This window comes from Squalius cephalus (genome assembly GCF_949319135.1).
Source record: "Squalius cephalus genome assembly, chromosome: 21".
NCBI lineage: Eukaryota > Metazoa > Chordata > Actinopteri > Cypriniformes > Leuciscidae > Squalius > Squalius cephalus.
Genome location: NC_137142.1, coordinates 10,764,910 through 10,790,045, shown reverse-complemented (window position 1 = coordinate 10,790,045; position 25,136 = coordinate 10,764,910). Strand labels below are relative to the sequence as shown.

The 25,136-nt window shown below is 43.8% G+C and overlaps 1 long non-coding RNA gene across 4 annotated transcripts; it reads right to left on the bottom strand.

The window, feature by feature from the left end:
* Positions 1-22,601: 22,601 nt before the first annotated feature.
* LOC307149408 lies at positions 22,602-24,934 on the bottom strand. 4 transcript variants are annotated; one of them, XR_013819557.1, is made up of 6 exons: positions 24,566-24,934; positions 24,261-24,314; positions 24,001-24,065; positions 23,840-23,899; positions 23,659-23,756; positions 22,602-23,430 (listed from the first exon to the last, which is right to left on the bottom strand). It is a non-coding gene; the product is annotated as an uncharacterized lncRNA (long non-coding RNA). The 4 variants fall into 4 exon arrangements; XR_013819558.1 differs by having other exon boundaries at positions 24,692-24,934; XR_013819559.1 differs by having other exon boundaries at positions 23,186-23,430; positions 23,860-23,899.
* Between the last annotated feature and the right edge of the window lie 202 nt (positions 24,935-25,136).

The following is a 25,136-nucleotide window of genomic DNA, read 5'->3' as shown; positions in this document are numbered from 1 at the left end:
AACCCACACATGCAGGGGAACATCCCCAACGCCTAAGCATGGACTGACATTTACCAGGTCTGGAAGAGTCAGCAAACCTGTTGTCAGGCTTGACTTGTAAAGACATTAAGAAAACTTATAGACTCAAAGACTAGTTGTGGTGTGCAATCTTCTGAAGATTTGAAATGTCTGTTCAATTCATTAGAACAGCAGGAGCTTATATTGCTCAGATTAATGCTTTTGATGGATATTTACCAGCTGGTTACATGGTGCTATTTGTTATGCATGATAACGTTAACTGCCAAAAGTGTTTTGAGTATAAAAGGGGGAGAAGAAACAGGCAGACTTCATTTTTCATGTGATTTGATATTGTTTATCATTTCAATACTGTTACTTTAAATTTAGGATATAAGGAGTATGAGGGTGTGTGTCAAAGAAACGAGGAGAGGGTCAGCGGGTCGACTTTGTAGTGTGTTGCAGGTTGTTAATAAATGCTATACGTGTTAATAAATAAGTTATTAATAAATGAATATGTGTTCTTCTGAAGAAACTGCTTATTCTTGGTCATTTTACAGCGAGTATTCAGGCAAAAATGATCTGTTATGGCTTAAATAAACGTTTGGTTACCTGTTGGTTACCTGTTCTAATTTGTAACATTATATTACATCCAGTGGTACAGTAGGTCTAAATAGGCTGCCTGTTAAATAAAATGTTAAAATAAATAAATAAATGTTAATCAAACAACTGTGGTATCATGGGGGAAAAAGTTTGTGTGTGACTTGGTGTGTGCCACATTTGGTGCTATAACCAGGTATTTCAAGGGATGATTGCTAGGTGATTTTGTTTTGGAACCTTCAGAAAATTTTAACTCGATTTTTTCTCAAAATTTACTTTGCTGACTCCATCGAGAAACAGGTGTAGCGCAGTATTTTATTTTTTATTTTATTTTTTGTCTAATTCCAACAAATCATACATCATTTTGATTATCACTTTATCATTATCATTATCATTTAATAGTGAAAATAAAATAAAAAAAAATATTTGAATTTTGCTCATTGCGACTCATTTTGCCAGCACGGGTCACATATATTGTTTTTAAAGATCAGCTACAGTCATTTCTGTCCTTTATATCTTTGAGGGTTTTGTTGGCTCGTAGGGGTGTATTATGTAAACCACTTATGTCTTTACTTGATGACACATCATGGCCCAAATCATGAGGTTGCAGAGCAGACTTAACATTTCTGTCCAGCATCAGGACGCACATGCAGTGGTGAGCTGGAGGCGATTAGTCACAGGGTCAGATTCCCTCTCTGTTTTTATCAATTAACACTCAGGACGTGGGAAAGAGAAGATGAAAAATGCAGGGATTAAAAAAGAGACAGACAGCAGCATATGCCACTAAAGCATTTCTTTTTGCTCTCTCCTTCACACAAACACACGTTGGGTTTCCATGTTTAATGGGGACATTCCTTAGACATAATTATTTTTATACTGTACAAACTGGATATAATATCCCCTAACCACATTGTTAGACCTTACCAGGTTTTTTTTACAGTAAAATACTGGCAAGTACTTTACACTGTACAGTTACTGTACAGTACACTGTTGCCAGTAATTTACCGTTAATTGTACAGTTCTTTACTGTAATCTACAGTATGTTACTGTAAAAATGCACTAAATTAAAACTCGAGTTGACTAATTTCACTAAAATTTATAATGCATAAATAATGTGAGCAAAGTATTACTGTGAACTTATTTCATTTGAGACCACTAAAAAACTATTGAACATAAAAAGATTTCCACTGGACCACAAATACACAGTCACTGCCTGTTAAACAAAGCAACATGCAGAATATTATCAATGTCTATAGATCTTCTCCTGGACTGAAGCACAGGCTCTACTCTTCAGCACAATGGTGACCCAAAAAAAAAAAAATTTACAGTAAACTACTGGCTACCAGTTTTATAACTTACAGTTTATTACTGTTAAAATACATTTTGTGGGTGTGTCTTTTTTTCTTACACCAGCCCAACCCTTTCAACCCCACAGGAAAATCCACACTACAAAGAGTAAAAAGTAACATTGACGCAGTGTTGCAGTGAGATAATTAAGTGAATATGTAAGTGATTGTTGAGCATTAGTGATGAACTCCTGCTGTTAACAAGCAGATTCACTGAAGGAAAGTGGAACACATGAACAGAAAATAGAGAAACACAATAACTACAACTGACTTCCAGCCATTACGCATTATTACACTTATTATTAACCAGTATGACTTTATCTCTGTCATACACCTACAGAAAATGTTTGTTTTGAAGTTAGAGAAGTAGTGATCAGTGTTTGTTCTCTTACGAGAGGTCTCTCGTATTGCGTAAGGTTAGCTTACGCATCGGGAAAGTCTTCTTTCTTCGAGATCTGAAGCCAAAAAATTATCCTTAATTTTGTATACATTGTCAACGCAGTGCAGCAGCCGACAGACCTAGGCAGGCTGTATAAGCGTGCTCATTGGCTGCTCGGCGGCAACTGCTTAAGCCTATCGGTGAGCGCTCTGAACGCGGCAACCAATGAGGGCGCTTCGCGCCCTCCGCACCCTTCTAACCGTCAGAATGGGTGTGGCCAGCGTGTATATATTCAGCGCTCATAGGCTAAAATTCAGATTTTCTTGTCTTCAGCGACGCTCTTCGCATCGCTGGATCTTGAGAGCCGCCGCCGTTGAAACCAGCGACCAGCAAGCTTAGGACAGCGCCTGAGGAAGCCGGCCGTCTTCGCCGCCTTCAGCCATCCGTGCCTGCTACGCTATCCGGCGACATATCCTTTACATTATTACTGTTTCTGTGTGTACTCTAAAAGAGCACGAGGCGTTTTTGTAAAAACGCCTCGTTTTTGCGGCTCGTGCCGCGCCCCGCTCAGCAACGGAGACCGCCACCTCTCTGCGCTCTCCGCCTGGGCCGCGGGCACGCCGCCACCGCACTCTCCGAGTGCGAAGAGCTTTCAATGTCGACCCTGCGGGCTCGACTTGAAGCTTTCGACCAAGCTGTCGCTCCGCCTGTCCCTGCCGGGCCGCGCAATAAGAAGCGCCGCTCGCAGCGACCACCGGAGACTGTTGTGACTGAGGAGCTCGCCGGAACCTCTCCCTCGAGCTCTCTCTCGGCCTCTCCCTCCCGGCCGCTCAACCGCCGGCTCTGCCCGCGCCGCCGCCGCGTCAGGAGATGAGGCGAATGTGATAGATACCCGTACTCTCCCTCTGTTCGAGCCGTGCAACTACGCCGCTCACAAGGGATGGCAGAAGCGGACGGTCTCGGAGCGAGTTTCCACTCCCTCTCTTCGAGCCGCGCAAACTGAGCCGCTCACGAGGGATGGCAGGAGCGGACGGTCTCGGAGCGAGTTTCCTCTCCCTCTGTTCGAGCCGCGCAAACTGCGCCGCTCACAAGGGATGGCAGGAGCGGACGGTCTTGGAGCTCTCTTTACGTTACAAGAAAGCTAATCCGTCCTCGCGCGTCACTCACCGGTGTAAGGGGAACAGAGTGTTTTCGTCCCGCCGTGGCCTGGACTATAACCTCCATTCTCACACATTTCTCAGTCCCCTCTTAAGTCAGGCGACTGGAATTGTTACTATTGCAGTATACGAGCCTGTTATAAATACACGCTCGCCTGCAAGCAAACGCCGTCACAAGACATGATGACGCTAACCGAATACTAATGTATTCTCCCCTGTGGCTCAGTGGCGGAATCCTAGACTGTCAAGCTAGAGACCGGGGTTCGGTCCCCGCTCTCGCGGCAGTTAAAGTTTATGCTGTTCGCGTCTCCGAGCTCGCGGCCAGTTTTTCTTACATACAGAAAACAAGCCCGCTCTCTCCCTCGTTGGGCCGCGCAGATTGCGCCGTTCAATGGATGACAAAGCGGACGGTCACGAGCAGCGTTCAACGTTCAGCGTGCGCGCCTCACTCGCCGGCGAAAAGAGAAGAGAGTGTGTTAGTCTCGCTACGGCTGGACAACCGCCAATCCTCACACATTTCTCAGTCCCCTCTTAAGTTCAGGCGACTGGAAATATTACTATTGCAGTAAACGAGCCTGTTTTAAACACACGCACGCCTGCAAACAAACGCCGACGCGACACATGAGGTCGCTTTTTATATGCTCGCGCTAACTGAAAGCTTATGTGTTTTCCCCTGTGGCTCAGTGGCAGAATCATACGCTTTCATGCGAGAGATCCGCGTTCGATCCCAGCTCTCGGGGAAGATAAAATTTTATGCTGCTTGCTTCTCCGAGCTCGCGGCCAGTCTTTCTTACTTACAGAAAGCGAACCCGCCTCTCGCACCACACCTTCTCAGGGTGCTCGAGTATTTTTGAGCGTCTAAACACGAGAGAAGAAAAGACGGTTAAATCCCGCAGCCCTGCGGCTGGACCACCGTCGAAGCTTAACGCTCTGTCAGTCCCCGTTGCCACGGCTACTGCAGCTGTTTACCCCGCAGTCAACGAGCCGGTATCTACCCGCTCGCCTGCGCGCATCCGCCGTTCTCACGGCAACCCAGAAAAATTTCAAAAGAGCATATGTCTGGTTGCACGGCTGACGCCGTATGTGTTTCTAGTACAGTGAATGTGCCCACGTTCTGTGCTCACCCCTGTACACAAGCACTATACATCCCGTGTCTCTCACAGAGCCCACTCTCATGAAGCAGGCAAAAGCCGCTTTAGTGTTAAAAGTAGGTCACGTGTCCACTTCTCCGTGCCCACACCTACTCACTGCCCGCTCTGTCACACGGCCTCGCACGACCGGTCATGTTTTAAATGTAAGTCCTGTGCCCGCCCTCGAGCGCTCACACATACTAACTACATTTTCGCCCCGACGCCGACATCGCGCGTCGCGCCTCACACTATATGTTCCCCGTCCAAAGCCACCGGGACACTGTGTGTAAAACGGCCAGCTATCGCTACGTGCGATCCGCCGTATCTAACCACCAAGAGCGCGCGCGCCGCGCCCGCCCCTGAATGTAAGTCCTGTGCCCGCCCTCGAGCGCTCACACATACTAACGAACATTTTCGCCCCCGACGCCGCCATCGCGCGTCGCGCCTCACACTTTATGTTCCCCGTCTAAAGCCACCGGGACACTGTGTGTAAAACGGCCAGCTATTGCTGCGTGCGATCCGCCGTATCTAAGCACCAAGAGCGCGCGCGCCGCGCCCGCCCCTCCGTTTCGAGCTCTCGAGCCCGCGATGCGCGGCGATCGGAGCCCGGAGGCCATTCTGCCCCTGGCTGCACACGCAAAAGCGTGGGAAACTATTCCAGGCGCATCAGAACGGGTACTAAGCACAGTAAAACAGGGCTATACTCTGCAGTTCGCTCGCCGCCCTCCGCGCTTTCAAGCGCGTATCGAGACCAGAGTGAATGGGGAAGTAGCACATCTACTTCGAGCAGAAATAGCTACACTTCTGTGCAAAAGGGCTATAGAACCGGTTTCCCCTTCCATGAGCGAGTCGGGCTTTTACAGCCGTTATTTCCTCGTTCCCAAGAAGGACGGAGCTCTCAGACCAATTTTGGATCTGAGACGTTTGAACAAGGCTCTTATGAGAAGACCGTTCAAAATGCTCACAACCAGACAAATTCTCGCGCAAATTCGCCCGAGGGACTGGTTTATATCTCTCGATCTAAAAGACGCGTGCTTTTCAGATCCTGATAATACCCCGTCACAGGCCATTCTTGAGATTCGCCTTCGACGGTCAGGTATATCAGTACACGGCCCGCCTGTCGACACAGGGCGCGCGCTGCATTCGACGCCTGGCCGCGTCCCTCCGGCCGGGCAGCACCGTACCTCTCAAAACATTTCAGAGGTTACTAGGTTGTATGGCCTCAGCCGCAGCAGTGCTTCGGCTGGGTCTTTTACGAATGCGCCCGCTACAACGCTGGCTGAATGCCCGAGTGCCTCACAGAGCATGGGCTTCCGGCGGTATCCGCATCAGAGTGACTCAGAGCTGCGTTTCAGCTCTGAAGCCCTGGTTAGCGGCCGACTGGTACCAGCGGGGAGTGACAATGGGAGCTATCTCACACCGCAAAGTTATCTCGACGGACGCTTCCACCTCAGGCTGGGGCGCTCTGTTCGAGGGCAAACCGGCTTTTGGCCTGTGGTCAGACCGGGAAAAATGCCTCCACATAAACTGTTTGGAGATGATAGCGGTCGAGAACGCGCTCAGGCGCTTCCTCCCATTCATACGGGATCACCATGTGCTAGTCCGCTCGGACAACACGTCCGTGGTATCCTATGTGAACCGACAGGGCGGTGTCAGATCCAGGAATCTGTGCAGGCTGACAGAACGCCTTCTCGTGTGGGCTTACCGCTCGCTGCGCTCGCTGAGAGCCGCGCACGTGCCGGGCCACCTGAATGTCGGTCCAGACAGACTGTCCAGGGACAACATTCCCCCGGGAGAATGGTCTCTGCACCCCCAGACAGTCCAGTTTCTCTGGCGCCTATTCGGCAGAGCGGAAATCGACCTCTTTGCGTCGAAAGACAATGCTCAATGCCCGAAGTTTTATTCGAAGAGCGAGGACGCGCTGTCCCAGACATGGCCCAGCCTCCCGCTGTATGCTTTTCCTCCGATCTCCCTGTTGCCACAGGTCATTTCGAGGATCAGAGAAACGCACCACTCAGTGCTGCTTATAGCCCCGCGATGGGAAAACCAAACTTGGTACCCAGAGCTAGTGAGGCTGTCGCACTCACCCCCATGGCCGATCCCGGTGAGAAAGGATCTCCTCTCCCAAGCCGGTGGATCGATCTGGCATCCCCATCCAGAGCGCTGGTCGCTGCATGCATGGGTGATCAACGGATACCCGTTGACCTGTCAGAAGGGGTCGTGAACACGATCACACAGTCGAGAGCCCCCTCCACGAGACGGCTCTACGCGTCTAAATGGTCGGTGTTTTCTAAATGGTGCGCTACTAAAAACTTGGATCCGCAAGCATGCGGGGTCCCGCGGGTGCTCTCCTTCTTACAAGAGCTGTTGGAAAAGGGCAGATCCCCTTCCACGCTCAAAGTATATGTGGCCGCTATTGCAGCGTTCGCTGAGACGACGCGCGGCCGGGCAATGGGAAGGAATGAGCTCATTATCCGCTTCCTCAGAGGAGCTAGACGGATGAATCCCCCGCGGCCCCCCTCGGTTCCCTCGTGGTATCTGTCCTTGGTCCTAGCGGCCCTAGAGGCTTTTCCCTTTGAACCGCTTGAATCCGCGGATCTAAAGTATCTGTCGCTTAAAACCGTTTTTCTGATAGCTCTGTCTTCAGTCAAACGAGTGGGTGATTTGCACGCGCTATCTGTTAGCCCTGCATGTCTTGAGTTTGGGCCGAATGACTCGAAAGTCATTCTCAGACCGAGACACGGTTACATCCCCAAAGCGATTGGAACCCCGTTTAGGGCACAAGTTATGTCCCTCTCGGCTCTGCCAGCATCCGACAGTGGGGACAGTGATAACCTCCTATGCCCTGTCCGGGCGCTGAGAGTTTACATCACGCGCTCCGCCGCTTTCAGGCGTTCAGAGCAGCTCTTTGTTTCCTTCGGCGGACGCACCAAGGGTCTTGCCGCCTCGAAACAGAGCTTGTCCAGGTGGATAGTGGACGCGATAGCAGCAGCTTATGCCTCCAGACACCTGCAGTGCCCTCTGGGCATCAGAGCCCACTCCACTAGAGGCATGGCCTCGTCGTGGGCCTGGTCCAGCGGAATTTCTAATCACGGTATTTGTATGGCGGCGGGCTGGGCCTCCCCATCAACATTCGTGAGGTTTTATAACCTGGAAGTTCCTGCCCTACAGGCAAAAATACTGTCAGCATAAGTGACATGTATGCTCTGCCCATTTCTCGTGTGCAGACTACGTTCATATGCTGGCGCTATTCTGGTACTATACTCAGGGTGAAGTGTTTGACTCAGACCGGCTGATCCGCTCTGTTTCCTATTTCCCGTTACGCGCTGTTGTCGGTGCTGGCCCGCGCTGCTGGCCGCCCGTATTATTCTCTGTCGCGCGGGAATTTTTCCCTTCATGTGAGACCGACTATGTCGTTTTTCTCCTACCCTTATGAGTGCTTATGTACTGTATGGGCTCGCTCTGCCGGCCCTACTGTTTGTACTGTTATATGTTTATAGACCGGCCGCGCCGCTCTATTTCATATGCTGCATGAAGTGCCTGTACTGCGCTGGCCCGTCTCTCCGACCGGCCACATTTCCCAGCAGAGTGTTTTCCCCGGTTTCCCTGGGATTCATGGGCTGGATGCTCGGCGCACACGGCGTTGACAAAGGGTTCTTGATGCGTAAGCTAACCTTACGCAATACGAGAGACCTCTCGTAAGAGAACGTACTCGGTTACTAATGTAACCTCGGTTCTCTCTAGAAGAGGGAACGAGTATTGCGTAACCTGCCGTGTCGCGCCACGAGCTTTTGCGCTTCAGACTGCGAAAACCAGAATTTTAGCCTATGAGCGCTGAATATATACACGCTGGCCACACCCATTCTGACGGTTAGAAGGGTGCGGAGGGCGCGAAGCGCCCTCATTGGTTGCCGCGTTCAGAGCGCTCACCGATAGGCTTAAGCAGTTGCCGCCGAGCAGCCAATGAGCACGCTTATACAGCCTGCCTAGGTCTGTCGGCTGCTGCACTGCGTTGACAATGTATACAAAATTAAGGATAATTTTTTGGCTTCAGATCTCGAAGAAAGAAGACTTTCCCGATGCGTAAGCTAACCTTACGCAATACTCGTTCCCTCTTCTAGAGAGAACCGAGGTTACATTAGTAACCGAGTACGTTTTAGTTGGGTTCTGGACTCTTGACTTAATAACATTAGTTTCTCTTTTGCTGCTTAAACTGTGTTTTTGTAGATCACACATGTGCATACACACATGGTTAGTGAATGATTGCAGTTGTATTGATTATGATGCCAAAACCATCATTTAGCCTGTTCATTCACTAATCTTATTCAGATTTTAATCATGTATCAAAATATTTGTCTGTCATATTTCCCTCATGGGGACCAAGAAAATGTCCCCACAAGGAAAAGGATTTTGGATATTGCCATAACCGTAGGGTATACCTGAACCACACACACTCTTCTGCCCTCGGTTGAGTGTGTGGCTACTCAGCCTATGCAGCGAGCTAAACAGTAAGAGAAGGTGGTTCCAGGAATAACAGGACACAGTTTTCCTCTTAGTGTCTTTACTGAAGACCTCTCTTTTTGATTGTAAAACTGTGAACATACAAGCGAATTTCATTAAAAATACATTATTTAACAAACCAAAACTCATTGTTGTGAATTTAAATGCTGGAAGTGATCAGAGTTCAAGATATAAGAATCACAACATTACATCTTTAAATGATTCAGTTTGCCACCATGTGGTTGCAGAATATACTGCAGTTAATTGCAGTTTCAGTGCACAGATTCACAGGCAATTCAAAATACTATTCAACATATCAGTAAGAATATAACAGGTCGACTCTTTTCCTCTAGATTTAGTAGAACATGAACTCAGCAAGCCTTAATCAAAGCTACACAGTAAAACAAAAGCTACTTGTTTTACTTTTGACAACCTGTATATACAACCTGACGACCTAAGTTGAGTAAAAGCAGTGTTCACATTGACTTATAAGATATTGTACAACCACATACTAAACAGAAGCTAGCAACATTAGCTTGACTTAGATCACAAACAACCTTTTTGCTTGAAAGAGTTAAAATGACCTCTTAAGTACCAGAAAAAAAACTAAACATTTAGAATAACAAAATTAGCAGCTAATAACTTACAGATTATGGCATGTCAAAGCTTCCCAAAGAAAAGGGGACTGAGAAGAGTGAAGCATGTCAACACCTGACCTCCGAACATTTTCTCACTGCGTGTAACAAACTTTTTTCCTGCTGCGTCAGCACATCACAACAGAGCGCCGAGTAGAACACGCGTTATAATCCATGAAGAAGAACCCAAAACAAACACTAAAGGAGATACTGACCCCAAGTGGGAAAATAAAGAAATGCACCAGCGAACTAATACAATACTATAGAACATAGAGGGACAGAATACTCCCCGCCTGACATCTGTAGAATGTCATCCATAACTAGCATGCAACTACAGATAAAATACAATGAAACAAAGTACCTGATTCTAAGTACTGTCTTTAGACATCAATAACACAACCTCACTTATAGGTCTTGTGTAGCATCTGAGTTCCCCCTTGCGGAAAATCTTAACCTCTATTTTCCTGACAAGTCCATCCTCACTTGGGAAGATTTTGGTGATGAGTCCAAGTGGCCAGTTGTTCCTATGTTCAAGTGCCTCCTTTAGCAGAACAACATCTCCTGTTTGCAAATTTGGTTTTACTGTTTTCCATTGGCGGCGGTTCTGAAGTCCTGAGATATATTCCCTTTGCCATCGGCTCCAGAAAACATTTGCAAGGCATTGCACGCGCCTCCATTGCGCTCTGAAAAGATCCCTGCTCTCAAACTGACCTGGTGGGACTGGTGGGGTTGCAACTTTTTGTGTGAGTAGCATGGCAGGGGTAAGAATGGCTGGATTTTCTGGATCTGTAGAAACTGACGTGAGCGGACGAGCATTTACTATTGCAGTGACTTCAGCCATTAATGTCACTAATATCTCATGGGTAAGTTTTGCATTTCTATGTTCTAGGAGCATTGCATCGAGGATTTTGCGTGTGACCCCAATCATGCGCTCCCAGGAGCCACCCATATGTGATGCATGTGGGGGGTTAAAATGCCATTTGCAGCCAGAGTCTTTGAGAAAGCTGTGAAGTTTGCTGTTGTGACAGCCCTGTTTGTCTATTTGCAGTTCTTTGCAGGCGCTCACAAAATTTGTCCCACAATCGGATCTAAGAAGTTTGACTGCACCCCTGATGGCGAAGAAACGACGCAGGGCATTTATGAACGACGACGTGTCCATCGATTCTATAATCTCAATGTGAATGGCGCGTGTGCTCATACATGTAAATATGACTGCCCATCGCTTAGCATCCGATTGTCCACCACGTGTTTTTCTGACTGTGACAGGCCAGGGGCCGAACACATCAAGGCCTACATATGTAAAAGGAGGGTCCGTAGACAGCCTGTCCTCTGGTAGCTCAGCCATGATCTGTTCCTGTTGTCTACCCCTTAGTTTGCGACATGTGACGCAGTTGAATATCACTCTGCTTATTGCTCTTTTACCTCCCACAATCCAAAAACCTGCAATCCTGACTGCCCCTTCAGTAAAATGTCTGCCCTGGTGGCATACTTTCCTGTGGAAGTGTTCTATAATGAGCTGGGCAAGGTGGTGCTTTCCAGGGATGAGTATGGGATTTGTTTCGTCCGATGTCAACTGTGCACGTCTTAGTCTCCCACCCACTCTGAGGATTCCATTTGTGTCGACAATAGGGCTCAGTTTGCTAAGTGGGCTTGAGTTTTTTAGGGGCACACCTTTTTCAACTTGTCTTATGTCCTCTGCGTAAACTTCTCTTTGAACAGTGTGAATGATAGTTTTCTTGGCTTGGTTGAGCTGTTTTTCAGCTAAATGTTCATTACAGCTGTGCCAGCCATGACAGGAGCCCTCTATGTTCGGCTTAAATGACTGGGCAATGTGTTGGAGTTTGGATATAGCTTTAAGTAGTACATTCCAACTCTAAAACCTTTCAAATCTGACACTACTGAGTCTATCCTCAGATAGAGTGGTGGCACAAGTAGTGACCTCAGGTCGCAGTTCATTGTCAGTCTCTGGGTCTACAAGATCAAACAACTCTGCCTGTGCTTGACTTTCTCCTGAATTGGAAAGGAAAGCGGGTCCACTGATCCATGTGGAGTTAGAGAGCTGCTCAGCGGGTAGTGCTCGTGTGGCATGATCAGCAGGATTTAAATGAGTGGGCACGTAATGCCATTGGTGAGCTTGTGTGAAGCGCCTAATACGTTCCACTCGGTTATGCACATAAATATGAAAGCGTCTCTTTTTGTTAAAGATGTAACCGAGCACTACCTTGGAGTCTGTGTAGAAGTTCACCTGTTCGACAGCGATGTCTAGCTCCTCCAGGACTAACTCGGCCACCTCCACAGCCAGGACTGCTGCGCAAAGTTCAAGCCTAGGTATGGTGATGTCTGGTTTTGGGGAAAGCCGTGCTTTGCCGAGAAGGAAACCCACTTCACTGTGTCCATCTCTATCTGTGAGTTTGAGGTAAGCAACAGCGCCCACTGCCTTAGTGGAGGCATCACAAAAAACATGGATCTCCTTAGTTAGAGCTGCAGATAGTGGTATTGAGGTGTACATTCTGGGGATTTCAAGTTGCTGTAGATATTTGAGGGAGTCTTTCCATTGTTGCCACTGTTGTAATTTGTCTTTAGGCAGTTCGGTGTCCCATTCACAAATGTCAGTGGAAATGCCTCTCAGTATGGCCCTGCCTTCTACAATGACTGGGACAGCAAAGCCAAGCGGGTCGTACACACTATTAATGACTGACAGCACTCCCCGTTTAGTGAAGGGCTTTTCATTGACTGTTACCTGAAACTTGAACAGGTCTGTGGACAGGTCCCAGCCCAAGCCTAAGCTGTGCTGCATGGGTGGGGTAGTCTGCCCGAGGTCAAGGCCCTGCATGTCCGTCGCAAGGTCCTCACTTGGAAAAGCACTTGTGATGATAGGACAGTTGGACGAGATTTTGTGCAGGCGTATATTACACTGAGCCAGCATCTTCTGAGCTCTACAGAGAATGTCAATGGCCTCATCTGCGGAAGAAAATGATTTCAGTCCATCATCTACATAAAAGTGACGCTCAATGAACTCTCTTGCATCACTGCCGTATTCCCTTTCTCCCTCCATCGCTGACCGTTTCAGTCCATAGATAGCCACTGAAGGGGAGGGGCAGTTCCCAAATACATGTACTCTCATCCTGAATTCCTGCACTTCTCCATCCAGATCATGGTTTTTGAACCACAGGAAGCGAAGGTAGTTGCGGTGGTCCTCTCTGACTAGAAAGTTGTGGAACATTTGCTCCACGTCTGCCATGACTGCGTATGGGTCAGACCTGAAACGCATCAAAACTCCCACAAGAGTGTTATTGAGATCTGGCCCTTTTAGTAGCACGTCATTGAGAGAAACATTACTACATTGAGCACTCGAATCGAAGACTACCCTAATTTTCCCTGGCTTTTGATGGTGGTAAACTCCAAAACTTGGGAGATACCAGCATTCTTGGTCTGGAGTAAGAGCAGGAGCTGGTTCGGCGTGGCCCTTACTGAAGATTTTATCCAAAAACTCAACATAATGCTCCCTCATTTCAGGTTTCCTTTTCAACGTTTTGCGGAGCGACATTAACCTGTTAAGCTTCACCAGTGCGTCGGCGCACTGAAGCGTTTTTTATTTATTTAATTCAAAATTACTATCAGATTTAATGTTATACCTTGACAAACTATACATCATTAAAAAGATATAAGTCTCAAGTTTCAGTATTTGACCACTATTGTATTCTGAGAAACTCATAGTGACAGTTATGTCTTAATTTGTGTCAGGAGTTATGAAATGAAAAAATGAGTCGATACCTTTAATATGAATTATGCGCGTCAGCCGCTCCCATTCATAATAAACTCCCGTGCTGTCGTCATGACAGCGATACACAAAACAACGTCCCTCAGGGCTTTAGCTCAAAAATGTGCAGATTTGGAGAAATATTGATAGATTCTTTTAGATTTACATCATATTTCTATAGACAGGAATAATATTTATTGAATTTATACCCAAATGCGTCAATGTAATCTTTATGAGCGTTTGGTATTCTAATTCACAGTGTTTTCAATTCATACCAATAGCCTGAGGGCGCTATATGCACAGTAATATAGTCCATATATGAAACATGAAGAAGAGCCATGATCATGTGACATTCCAGGAACACTCGAACACACACAAAGCTACAGAGTTCGCGCTGTAAAATGCAGATACAGATGTTTTGAAGACAATAAACATGATTGCAATGATATCTGATTTGCCTGTGTTCTTCAAGCCATGCCAGGTATTTTCACAATAATAGATTATATTTATAATGTAATGCTAATCTATATAGACTTCATCATTGTGCATAATACTATCAAATAATATATTTTCTGTCTGATTTTTTTATCTGAAGCTAAATTAGATCACAGAAGATTATTTAAAACATTCGGCTTGAGTTATAAAGTACGTTTTGAGCATAAACATGGTTTTAATCTCATATATTGTCGTGTATTGATGGTGTGCTAAGCTAACATGCTAGCTAGCCCTAACTGTTAGTCACATGACATGGTCTTGAAAAACATTTAACTAAATACAGAGTTTTGGGCTTATTATCTTCAGATTTTAAACATAAAATGTTTAGACATGTGGCTTTAGCTGTAGTGCATTTCTAGATTGCTCCAGTGCCAACTTCAATTTTATTTTCATGAGGATGTTTCATAAAAAATAATTTCTAATAACTTTACAAAACTTTGAAGCTATTTATAACAATTTTTGTCATTACGACAATAATTAATTCTACATTTACAATAAACTGCCAGGTGTCAGCTTTCAAACGAGATCATACTTGTGCTTTTAGTACAAAGGGTTCATGAACTGTATCTGTTTCAGTTTGGGTATGTCATTTCTGGGGATTTTTCAAAAGTGGCGTTGCAGCTTAACAGGTTAAACGACTGAGGGCCTGGTCCCTGTTGTTGGGCAAACGCTGCCTGGGGGTGCGGAATGGGAGTGGAGCTACCCAATTATTCACATCATCTTTTGCAAAATCTTTGTGCATAATGTCCAAGAACAAAGCATCTTCTGCTGAAAGTGCCACTTTTTCATCATCTGCTGTTTGCTGGAAAATGTGTCTGCCCAATTCAGCTTGTGTCTTAAGTGTATGACAGCTTTCTGTGTATTTGTCTTTGATATAGATTTTGTTTTCACAGGGCCTGAGGAAGGTAGGGAGGCCGTTGTCAAGAATGTTTGTCTTAAAAGAGTTCACTGTGGGTTTGTGGGCACCTGAGAGGCAGACATCACCTATAACTACCCATCCCAGATCAAGGTGTTGAGCTTAAGGCGCACTGTTTGGACCATTCACCTGACTGCGGACCTTGTGAGCTTGGATGATGTCCCTGCCCAAGAGGAGAAGGATGTCTGCTGATGGGTCCAGAGGAGGAATCTGCGAAGCGATTGTCTGTAGATGAGGGTGAGCCGACGCAGCCTCATAGGTGGGAATCTCATCCCTGTTATCTGGAATCTGATCACATTCTGTTAGTATGGGCAGCAGCATGGACACTTTTCCATTTACATCCTCAATAACAAAGTCACTAGCTCTGCGCCCTCCAGTCTCTGATAAACCAGCGCATGTTTTCATGGTGTATGGGAGTATGGTACCTTTTACATTAAACATGTCAAAGAAGGCAGACCTGGCTAAGGATGAATTGCTTTGGTCATCTAACATGGCGTACGTCCTCCTTTTCTTTTCAGGGGACGTGCGGGGATACACGTTAACTAAGCAAATCTTAGAGCAGGATTTACCTTTGAGGCCTTGGCCACACACTTCTGTGCAACTGGTTGTAGTTACAGTGCTTGGGGAATCGGACTCCCCGCCGTGGCTCTGAGGCAGAGGGTTAGAGTCTTTAGGTGTCCACGGAGGTGGACCAGCATGCATGGCGGACACGTGCACATCACTATTACATTCTGAGCATTGGATAATGGCTTTACAGTCTTTAGCTCTGTGACTTGTGGAAGAACAACAAATACAATAACAAATAACAAATAACAATAACAATAACAAATAGCGTGTTCTTTGAGGATACCTTTTCTTTCGTCCAGTGTTTTTGACCTAAATCCCCTGCATTTAGCGAGTGAATGGGGCTTGTGGTGAATAGGACATTGCTTGTCCGGATTGAGAACGGATGTTTGAGCTGTGCTGTTTGTTTGACTGATATCTGTTTTGTTCACTGCAACAGGAACTCTGTATCTGGTTGGTTTTACTAGTGTTTTGTCAACTCGTGGAGCTACTATGTTCGAACTTTGTAACATAAAGCTAGGGTCTGTTTTCATTTCAGCATAGTCATTTACAAACTGAACAAAATATGAGAAAGGTGGGTAAACTGCACCATTGTCTCTTTTGTATTTTGTCCCTTGTTTCACCCATGACTCCTGGAGTCCGTAAGGGAGCTTTTCAACTATCGGGTTTATCCCCCTTGGGGTGTCGAGAAAGCTAAGGCCTGGCAGATAACTTTCACTTTGTGCATACTCTAACTCTAGCAGAAGATCTGCAAGCTCCTGCAGCAGGTGAGCGTCTTTATTGGATATCTTTGGAAAAGTCTGTAAGCGTTGGAAGAGTGACGCTTCGACGACCTCTGGAGAGCCGTAACTCTTGTCTAGACGCTGCCACAAACGTTGGAGGCCTGCTTGTGGGTTGTTCACATGGACCGCCCTGATCCTCAGAGCATGTTGAAGTGACTCCCCGCTGAGCCACTTGGTTAGAAGGTCAAGCTCTTCGCTGGGCTTGAGGTTGAGGCCTTCTATGGCGTTGCAGAAGATGGACTTCCAGGACAAGTAGGACTCAGGACGGTTGTCGAAAACCTTGAATCCCGTTGTCAGCAGATCACGGCGTGCTAGGTAGGCTGCTAGATGCGACAGTTCAGTCTGTGGAGTCGCTGAAGGTCTAGGCTGGGGTGAAATGTCCATTTTTATGTGTGTAGGAGGGGACTTCAGCTGCTCCCTGTCTACAAAATCAGTGAGATGTTCACCTGGAGAGGAAGGGACTGGTGTTTGGCTCTGTTGTAGGTAGTGAGAGTCGTTATGACTGACCAGTTGTCCTGTGTCAGGCTTTTCTTCTTCTTTCACTTGCGAACTGAAGTTGGTGAAGTGAGCATTCACATAGTCTCGAGCACGTCTGATGGAAGGAGGCGTCCTAGGGGAGATGCCTTGCTCAGTGAGGTCGATAGCGTGGTGCTCCTCGTCAGCTGCCGCTTCCAGGACATGAGCTGCAGCAAGCGCTGCTTCAGCCTCACCCTCCTTTTTCAGAGCGTTGCCTCGATGCGCGCCTTCTCAACCTCCATGTCGATCTGGCGTTTGGCATACTGTGCTCTGGTGCGGGCAGCTTCTGCGTCTGCTCGGGCTCGTGCTGCAGCTTGGCTGGTGGACGAACGGCGTGAAGAACGTGAGTAGCACTCCGACCGGGCCACCATCTGGGACATAGGCGGTGTAGCTTCAGGCTGAGACATCTTGGGTGCTTGATAGGTAGATAATCTTTTTACTCTTCTGCCCTCGGTTGAGTGTGTGGCTACTCAGCCTATGCAGCGAGCTAAACAGTAAGAGAAGGTGGTTCCAGGAATAACAGGACACAGTTTTCCTCTTAGTGTCTTTACTGAAGACCTCTCTTTTTGATTGTAAAACTGTGAACATACAAGCGAATTTCATTAAAAATACATTATTTAACAAACCAAAACTCATTGTTGTGAATTTAAATGCTGGAAGTGATCAGAGTTCAAGATATAAGAATCACAACATTACATCTTTAAATGATTCAGTTTGCCACCATGTGGTTGCAGAATATACTGCAGTTAATTGCAGTTTCAGTGCACAGATTCACAGGCAATTCAAAATACTATTCAACATATCAGTAAGAATATAACAGGTCGACTCTTTTCCTCTAGATTTAGTAGAACATGAACTCAGCAAGCCTTAATCAAAGCTACACAGTAAAACAAAAGCTACTTGTTTTACTTTTGACAACCTGTATATACAACCTGACGACCTAAGTTGAGTAAAAGCAGTGTTCACATTGACTTATAAGATATTGTACAACCACATACTAAACAGAAGCTAGCAACATTAGCTTGACTTAGATCACAAACAACCTTTTTGCTTGAAAGAGTTAAAATGACCTCTTAAGTACCAGAAAAAAAACTAAACATTTAGAATAACAAAATTATCATCTAATAACTTACAGATTATGGCATGTCAAAGCTTCCCAAAGAAAAGGGGACTGAGAAGAGTGAAGCATGTCAACACCTGACCTCCGAACATTTTCTCACTGCGTGTAACAAACTTTTTTCCTGCTGCGTCAGCACATCACAACAGAGCGCCGAGTAGAACACGCGTTATAATCCATGAAGAAGAACCCAAAACAAACACTAAAGGAGATACTGACCCCAAGTGGGAAAATAAAGAAATGCACCAGCGAACTAATACAATACTATAGAACATAGAGGGACAGAATACACACACACACACACACACACACACACCATCATCATCATCATCTCTCTGTCTGCCTGAGCCATGTTTTCCACACTCTCTGTCCCAGGGGCCTGTACCATGAAGCCGGATTAGGTGGCTAGCCAGCTATGTTTCAGCTTAGTTTCCGCCAACCCTGGGTTTTAGGTACTATGAAAGTAGCTCGGCTTTAATCTGTGTTCGTTGCCATGGTATCTTACGCTGCACGGCTAACCTGCTCCGGGGCAGGCTATGTTCTGGATTCAAGATCTCAGACTGAAGTTTGACCAATCAGCTGAGAGCAAAGAAACATATAGGTGACGTAACTTATTCCAAGTGTCTGTTGCAATGACTTCACCTTTTCTTCCAAATCCGGTGGACATCTCAGCGCAAATTGTTTGACGAGCACTTCGTAGAGAAAGAATTTTTAGCCAGACAAAATCCCCTTGCCTTTCCTAAAAGTTACTTGTATGAAAGATACAGATTTTCCGCGGAAGGAATGTCTTATCTTTGAGAACCTCTTGAGCCGCACATAAAGAATTTAACACGTCGAATTCATGCACTTACTGTTCCGCAAATATTGCGTTGCGTTTTTTTTTTTTTTTTTTTTGCAAGTGGTACATTCTTGCACGGTGGGTGACGCACAGAAGCTATGGGAAAACACGGTTTGTCAAACGAATGGTTTGGTAAGGTGGTCCTCGCTCTGCAGGAGTACATGAAAAGTTTCATTAATAGTGCTCCCCGGACATTTATTGACATGCATGTCCATAAAAGAGGGCTTTTATAAAATTGCCAGTAAGATATATTGATTTTTTTTTTTAAGCAAATTTCACAAGTGTATACAATATAATACATGTTAAGAATTATTTTGAAATTTTTTTTTTTATTCTTCTTCTGTTAATCTTTTGATAGGATTCCCAAGTCATTGCATGTATGCAGTCTATTGCTCCAATCTCCACTGCTCTAGGGGAACATGAGGCAGATTATGTTAATAGGAAGTCCTATCACAGCCATAATATTCAGGTAGAGATGATGTGAATATGTGAGATGATTATTTTCTGTGAGATGAATCTTTAAATTAATAGTAACATTAACAGATATAACAATGATTTACTAAACATTTCGTCTGCAGATGACTTGTGGTCATGAACATATATGATCAAGTTTGGATGCCAAATGGCCTGGCTCCAGTGCTTGTCTCACGAATTTTCCGTGAGTCTGTGTTGTGTCAGCACTTTGAGGAAAGCAAGTTAAATTTGGTACAATACAAAACACTGTTAATTTGAACTGAGCTAGAAAAACCTACACAATAACCCCCTATCATGACCCTCAGACAGGGCCACAGCACCGCTTCAATGTGGCCGTCAGTAAAACCAGAGTGAAGATAGAGATGACCTTTGGCATCCTAAATGCACGTTTCAATGGTGTTCGGCCCTTAAGAGTCACCAGAGCGGGCATCACAGATAGTGGCTGCATGTGCCATTCTGCACAATATAGCCACCAGTAGAAAGGAGCGAGAAACACCACAAAACCAGCTTCTCCCCGATGACACTGACCCGATCACACTTGACCACCCAGCTGGTGCAGACGTAGATGCAATCACCATACAATATTACACTTAATAAAAGTTTTATTGGTTTTGTGGGATGGGAGGGAGAAAGAGAGCAAGAGAAAGTTGCATTAATAAATATTCATACTAAAGTGTTACTTGGTTAAATAAGTTATACTAATATATATATACATACTGAGATCAGTTTTATCCAGCTGTTTGATTTTGTTTGGAGCCTCCTCAGCTCACAGTCAGCTCCTTTAGTGTGCAGTCTAGTTCGAGTCTCCTTTTGTACAGGGCCCTGACTGAGTCTGTTTCCACCTGAAACATAATTCCACCACAAACATGATCATTACAAGTTTTCTGGAGGCTCATCAAAATCACAAAAAGTTCCTTGACTTCCTACAAACACAGGACTGACTGTAATTTATGTCAAGGGTTTTAAATCCTTACACATTTCTTCTGAAGCCCATTGAGGTAGAGGCTTCAGTTTCTGGGGCAGGTTGTGAAAAATCCTACAATAAAAGAGATGTGTAAGGGCCAGTCCCTTTATGCCACACATTCAAATGTTTTCCATAATAAAAAGCCCAGTGCATTCACATCAGCAACTGTCTGAGAACACACAGAGTGTCTTCATCATTTCCTCCACCCTAATAAATAAAAATAGGCCAATGTAAAGCATAACTGTTGTAAAGCAGGTTATGTTTGGTGTTCTGTCTGCTGCATACTGACCTCTGTGTGGGAGACTGTGTGTGTGCTGGCTTCAACAGGGACACTGTATTTCCCTCTACTGCAGAACATACAGTCAGCCATATTTAAAACTTAAAAAAGTAGTAATGTATTGCACACGTACCCAGTGTTACTTGCTTAGAGGAGCCAGCACCAGGGTCAGATTGTAGCACCTGTAATCCCATCCATAATCGTCCGTCCCTTATTGCCTACTCAGAGCCAACTACTCTGCCACAGTGTATTCTGGTTTTCTGAATTTAATTCTTTATTTCTGTTTTCTGCAAACAAGTGTTTGTGATAAAATGTTCACAAAAATAATAAAAGGTTGTGGTAAATACTCACCACTTTGAATTATATTTTTTATATTTTGTCTTTATCTGCTGCCAAGAACATTTGGAGTTGGGGTTGCATCTAAAAATCAATGAATATTAATTTTTCTTAGTACCGGTAGGCTACATGCACATATTTATATATTATGAAAATAGGCTATAGGCTATATTACACGTATAGGCTACACATACATACATAATTTTACATAAATATAGAACGTATTTGTTTAACTTACACATTAACAATCAGCAATCTTTCTCCAACAGTCTTCTCTTGCTTTGGCAGCAGAGACCGTATTGTTTCGAGCTTGAAATACATATTTAAATTCATCGTAATTATGAATGATTATCTCTTGCTCATCCGCGGAAAAATCGCGACCCGCGATTGGTTGTTCAGTGTCGACGTCACTCTTTTATGTGCACGCGCGCGTGGAGTAATCATAGCTTGAGGATCAAAGCCTGAGTTGACAGAGAAAGTTGATGAGCTGCATCATGGTACCAATAAAGCCTGATTGCATCGGTTTGGTTTTGTCAACTCAAAACTTATCCTGTAACCCCGAGTTTGTTCAGCTACCTTCATGGTACAGGCCCCTGATGTCCTGACAAAATTCCCTATCCCAGAGTCTATTTTCTCTTTTCATTTAGTAAAATACAAACTGCTACTTTCAAAATACATTAATTAGTTTCTCACTCAGGCAATACAAACTGAATAAGATATCAATTTGCTGCATTTCTACAGTAATGCCATATTGAAATATATTATAAATATAAAAAAGCATAAGAACGTCTAAAAAGCAAAACAGAAAAGAATTAGATTAAACATCTACATAGGTGTTAGTCTTTCGATTTCATTTCTATACAAAAGGGAAAACTTAGGAATGATTTTGTACTGTAATGCACACATGGGCCATGTAACATACTGCAGTGAATTCTAAAAAATAAAGAGTGTAATTATTTTTTTGTAAAGAAATTTTTACAAAATAAATCATTGTGTAATGCTACCCTTTGTCAGTGTTTTTAGGTCATTGTTTTATAAGTGACAAAGTGTCTCTTTTGGGTGAAAACTTTTGCTTGTGTTATGAAAGAATGAGTTGATTTGAGACATATATGAAGGGTTTTGGTAGTTTTTGTAAATTTTGTGCCAAGCTGAAAGTTGGTAAAAAGAACTGTGTGAAGAGTTTTGAAAAATTGGGTCCTAGCAATTGTAAAAAACTGTAACCCTCATGTTTGGTTAAGATTGAAAAGAGACCCCAATTATTCACATCAAAGCTTTACACCTGTCACAATGTCAGTTTGTTTTGATTTCTGTTCTTGTCTGTGGTTGGTTAATCTGTCAATTAGTTCAGTTCTGTCTTCCTCCGCCCCCTGCCTGTTTGTAGGCTGTGTTCGAAACTGCATTCCCTACTATATAGTAGGGGAAAAGCAGTAGGCGAGCGAAAAAGTATGTACGAATCCTTAGTATTCATAAAAGATAGGCGAGAATTACCTGGATAGTGCGTTCGAATATGCCTGCACTGTTAGACTTTTCAAGGGTTTTTTACAGTAACTTACTGGCAACACTGTTGCCAGTAAGTTACTGTAATTAAGAGTTACAGTACCAAACCGTATTTCAGTTTTGTGTAATACAGTGCATTACTGTAAAAACGAAGCTAATCAGTACAGTGCATTACTGTAAAAACGAAGCTAATCAGTACACTACTGTAATTATTTTTATTTGTACTAAATATAAATAAGATTTGATAATTTTGATATATGATTAATTTTATTTTTATCCTACATAAGTACTACTTTCATACAAACCAATTAGACAAAGTTATCACAAAATACCATTTTTTTATTTAAAACATTTCATATATATCACAAAATAAACATGCCAATGCTGGAAATGATGTGTGAAATTTTTGCACATTAATGGGTGAGTTTAGAGACAACATTTGTTGTGTTAATTTTAACTCATTCATTGTGTTAATGATTTTAACAAAGTAAATATGTCAGAGAGGTTAGCACAAAGATGTGTAAACGTGTTAAATTAACACATTATGTGCTGTCCTTCTCTGCAAACATTTTTGAAAACATACATAAAACCATAAACAAAACATTAGCATTTGACTAAATGAATGTAGAGTCATTGGTTGTTTAGCTTATACAAGTATTATAATGAAATATCAACCATTACTTTCATAAAACTGCAGAATATAAATACATTTTTAAGCATTCAAAAAGGAAATGTCCAAAACAGGACAAAACACAGTTCTTTTCACAATACAAGACACATAACCCCACCTTAAAAATAATTTAACTTATTTCCAAAAATGTGTTGGATTCATGTACACTGGTGGCCAAAAGAAGTATTTAAGTGTCTTACTGTTTTTGAAAGAAGTCTCTTTGATGCTCAAGAAATATTTCTTATTATTATCAATGTCTGACTGTCTACTCCATCTTTTCTACAGCATAGGAGTAAAAATCATCATAATAATCTTTAAAAAGCCAACACAATGTTTTTGTCCACCTTTGTGAATAAATGAACTTCTCCAAAGATTGGTTCCTGTTCAGAACTTGATTGACAACATCATAGTGTTCCCTGGTCTGCATGCGTGCCCACAAACACAAATGTACTCAGTCCTTCAGAGGAGATCCCGGTTCCAAAACTATATGAGAGAGAGAGAGAGAGAGAGAGAGAGAGAGAGAGAGAGAGAGAGAGAGAGAGAGAGAGAGAGAAAATATTAGTGTCACATTATTTTTAACCTCCTTTTTTGTTAATTTTTCTTATTATTTTCACAAAAACTTAAGAATATATATTTGTAAACAGCTTTTGTCAATAAATAGCATACATAAGAACTAAATTAAATTATGCCAGATTAAATTTTAATACTTACAAATCCTAAATTCTGTCCAAAAATGCTGAGATCCATAGAAAGAACGACTGAAATCGATGATTTTAGCCCATTTCAGCTTGTCTGCAGTGAAGGAGTACCTGTTTGAGACAAATACACATTAAGATACATGCAAGAAATCACTGTGTGATGATCGTTCTCCTTCCTACAGTAGTTAACCCACCTGTGCACTGATATTAGGACCTTCCTAGTCAGGTGGGACTGCAATGGTAGAGTCTTCTGGCTAATAAAATATCAAAATAATGCAAAAAATATAAACTTAAGTTGTTTAGAATGCTAGATTTGGTATGAATGAATTAGTGAGAGTTTTACTGCAGTGCTTACCTGGATACATTTAATCTGGTGAGACTGAACTAAGACAATGGTCCATCTTCTGATTGGTTCATTTGCTGTGTAATAAAGTTAGACATAATGCAAAGGTCACTTATTTGATATAAAGTTAGCCAATTTTATAGAGATTTTATAAGATATTGTAAGCTACCTAGTCTGCACCAGTGGCTCAAAAGCAATTTTCACATAGCGTATGCTAATCATTTCAGCAAACTTATCTCAAAATATATCACAAATGGGCTGGCCTAACTTACCTCTGGAATCTTGCTAGAAGTCACTGGCGCGAATTGGCGCTTTGTTGCAGTTGCCTTTAAACACAAAAATGGAAGTAAATATTAAATTCCATTAAAAAAAAAAACTATAATATGGTATAGTTTGCAAACTAATGCTAAAACTATAAAGGTTCTCATCAGTAGGCCAACATTAGGCTATAAACAGAATTTCACATTAGTTTATTCACATTTATTGTTAATGTAAACGCGTTGCTCGTTGGCATATTTTAACTCGACAATTCAATAATCTAACAAAGTGTGTAAAATGAAACGTTAGCTCAGTTTACCATGGTAAAGTTCGTTACCGCCATGTTGACGACGAGTAACGTTAGGCTAACGTTAACGTTATAACATAGGTTAAACTGGGCACAATCCTGTCAACACACACAGAATGTTTTTTTTTTTTTTTTTACCTTGCTTGCTGATCTCTCTCTCGGTGAAGTGAATTCCGTCTCTTCCCCGGGCCAGACACGAACGTCGCGATCCAACAAAAGACAGACCTCATTACCTACACTGGATGCTCTGACGCGACACGACAAATCCCAGACAGTGTAGTGATGCGCCGTGGCCGTTATATTTCTGACGTAGTCCGATACGAGTCCAAGCGCTCGCGCTATTTCTGACAAGGGACAAACAGGTTTGCATTTAAAGGTCCGGTCGCTCAATGTGTCCAATATTGACAGCCTCTGGCTATTATAGCGTTGTAGACACGCGGTGTAAGGCAAAAATTAGGAAATAAAAAGCACGGTGGAATGGTGCCAGCCAGAGAGGCAGTTACGTCAAATACAGTAGTATACAGCAAATTTAAAAAATACAGTAAGTCTCTGTATGTGGTGTTAGACGTCACAGAAAATTCCC